General features: G+C 51.7%; 1 pseudogene; it reads left to right on the forward strand.

Moving 5' to 3' along the window:
* Nucleotides 1-2,744: 2,744 nt before the first annotated feature.
* The window catches only part of LOC101982409, a 1,625-nt pseudogene continuing 1,126 nt past the window's right edge, over nucleotides 2,745-3,243 (forward strand).

Raw genomic sequence — 3,243 nt, forward strand, 5'->3', positions numbered from 1 at the left:
CTCACAGAGATCCGCCTGCCTCTGCCTCCCGAGTGCTGGGATTAAAGGTGTGCGCTACCACCGCCTGGCTCAGTGTGTCTTAATCTAGGATCCAGAGAGGTGGGGATAGTGGCACCCACATTTGGGGTGCGTCTTCCCACCTCGGCTAACCGAATCTAGGAATTCACAGACACTCAAAAGTCTGTTTCCACGGAGACTCGAAGGTCCCATCAGGTTGATATCCATGATTAACCGTCTCAGTGCCTTTATTTGAAATACATTTATGAGTCATTTTAGTTTTGTTACAAGCCAGAAGTGATAGTCCCGGTTGACAACATTTAATAGAATATTTCAAAACAGCTAGCAGAGAGGCTGAAGTGTTTCCCCGCACAGAGGTGATGAATGTCTCAAACAGTACACACACCAGTTATCCTAATTTAATATCGTACACATGCATGGACATGCCACACTGTACCCCAGAAACACAGATGATGACTGTGTTAATAAAAACACATTTAGGACCATTGAGACGGCTCAGCGGGTATTTGCTGTCAAGCCTGATGACCTTGGCTTAGGGCCTTGAACCCACGTGGTGGGAGGAAAGAACTACCCCCACAAATTGTCCTCTGTCCTGCACACTACACCACCGCAAAGCATACCTGTTGTGCATGTTTACACACCAACACATGTGCACACCCCGACACACACATACACCCCCTCCCCACAAGTGCAGGTTGGCTTCTTTATTTATTTTTGAGACAGGGCCCCAGGTAGCCCAGACTGGCCTCAGGCTAGCTCTGCTCAAGAATGACCTCTAATGTCTGTTCTCCCTGCCTCTGCCTCCCGAGCGCTGAGCTCGTGGAAGTGCCCACCATACCTGGCTCATGTGGTGCTGGGGATGGAACCCGGGCTTTGTGAGCGCTAGACAAGTGCTCACCAGCTGTGCTACATCTCTAACCCCTGCAAATTAAAAAACAAAACATGCCGGGCGGTGGTGGCGCACGCCTTTGATCCCAGCACTCAGGAGGCAGAGGCAGGTGGATCTCTGTGAGTTCAAAGTCAGCCTGGTCTATAGAGCTAGTTCCAGGACAGAACTTCACATTAGTGGAGTCCTGTTTGGGGTTCTCTGCTTCCCCTCCATTCTGACTTCACCCCAGGGAGAGGGACACGGGGTGCGAGTCAGCATCTTATGGGTTCTGAGACTGTTGGGACATTCACCCCAGGGAGAGGGACATGGGGTACAAGTCAGCATCTTCTGGGTTCTGAGACTGTTGGGACATTTGTTTCTGGTTTGGTTTTTTGAGATAGGGTTTTTCTGTGTAGTTCTGGCTGTCCTGGAACTCACTCTGTAGACCAGGCTGGTCTCAAACTGAGAGATTCGCCTGTCTCTGCCTCCTGAGTGCTGGGATTAAAAGGGTGCACAGCCATGCTCTGCTTTGGTGGGAACCTCTTGAAGCTTCAATGACCTGCTATTTTAGAACATGGCTGAGCTGCCTGCTGTCCTGCCGTCCCCAGGGAGATGAGCTCTCAAGCTGGAGCAATGCAGGGAACAGGTAGCGGCCTCACCCACAGGGAAGAGAGGCACAGTGAACCCCTGCTTCCAGAGGCTCTTTCAAGAGTGTGACCTATCACATGGGATGGGAAAGGACACAGAAAGGAAGACAAGGGGATGGCAGGACAGGAAACAGTTCCTCAGAAGACAGTCGGGTGTGGCCTAGATGGGGGGGGCGAGGATGCTCTATGCAGGCTGACTCAATGTGATCTTAGAAGTGACCGAGGAGCAAGGGTGGGGCCGGAAAACCAGGAAGAGTGGAAAAGGATGGGGATTCCTGTTGTCCCCACGGTAAACCAGGGCCTGGTCAATACCACTAGGAAGTACCCAGCCCTACTGTGGTAGGAAACTGTGTAAATGGACAACATGACCGCTCCATGGGATGGTTAAGGGGATGACTTTTATTGTAGATATGAGGGAGAGAACAGCCAGAGGCATCTGAGCGGTCCAGCAGTCCAGAGCAGAGAGAGAAAGCAGCAGATTGAACGTGGCCAGCAGGAAGAGGCAGTGAAAGGAGATGGAGGGAGGGAGGGAGGAAGGGAGGGAGGGAGGGAGGGACAGAGAGAGAGAGAGAGAGAGAGAGAGAGAGAGAGAGAGAGAGAGAGAGAGGAAGACCCCAAGAGTGTGGGCAAAAGAGACAAGACAAAAGAGAGACATAGCCAAAATAGCAGGGTTATAAGGGGAATGAATGATGAGCTGGAGGCAGTTTGGGGTTGGGGAAGTAAAAAGCCGAGAAGAGCCAGGATGCCAGGATGGTACTTGTGATGCTGGGGGAGCCTGGGGACCAGCGTGCACTTTGGATCTCCTAGGAACCACAGTCAGTCATTTGTCCCTTCTGCCAGTGATACAGGAAATGGCTCCTTCTGGTAGAAGGGCACTGACTTCACGAGGTCCGGAGGATGCTGGCTGTTGTCTATCGGCCAAAATTTGGGGAAATTGAGTTTCCTCTGGACCTGAAAGGATTCCGATTCCGATTGCTCTGCGGAACACGAATTTAATCTAAGGGAAGTGGGGTACCCTTATCTAGAAGGCTGGGGTCACGAGAGGAAAGTTCTATGATGGTATCATTTCTGGCTCTATATGAGCAGGATGAGAGGACCAGGAAGATGGCTTAGTGGCTGAAAGCCCTTACCACTCAGTGATGACCTGAGTTTTAACTCACTTTAAAAAGCCAGATAAGGGCTCTCTGTGGGCAGCGGCATGTGACAGAGAGATGTCTCCCGGGAAAGTCTCTGCTCCCAGGCATGGGTCCTTGGGCTTCTTGCCTCGGAAGCACAGCAGCAGGCATCGTGGGAAAGTGAAGAGCCTCCCCAAGGATGACCCTGCCAAGCCTGCTCACCTCACGGTCACAAGGCTGGCATGACCCACCCACATTGGCCGGGAAGTTGACAGACCAGGATCCAAAGTGAACAAGGAAGAAGTCATGGAGGCTGTAACCATTGTGGAAACACCACCTGTGGTAGTTGTGGGCATCGTGGGATACGTTGAAACCCCACGGGCTGTCCGCACCTTCAAGACAGCATTTGCTGAGCACATCAGTGACGAGTATCAAAGGTACTCATCTACAAGAACTGGCACAAATCTAAGGCCTTCACCAAATACTGTAAGAAGTGTCAGGATGAGGAGCTGGAGAGATGGCCCAGAGGTTAAGAGCATTGCCTGCTCTTCCAAAGGTCCTGAGTTCAATTCCCAGCAACCACATGGTGGCTCAC

Source organism: Microtus ochrogaster, linkage group LG2 (genome assembly GCF_000317375.1).
Source record: "Microtus ochrogaster isolate Prairie Vole_2 linkage group LG2, MicOch1.0, whole genome shotgun sequence".
Classification (NCBI taxonomy): domain Eukaryota; kingdom Metazoa; phylum Chordata; class Mammalia; order Rodentia; family Cricetidae; genus Microtus; species Microtus ochrogaster.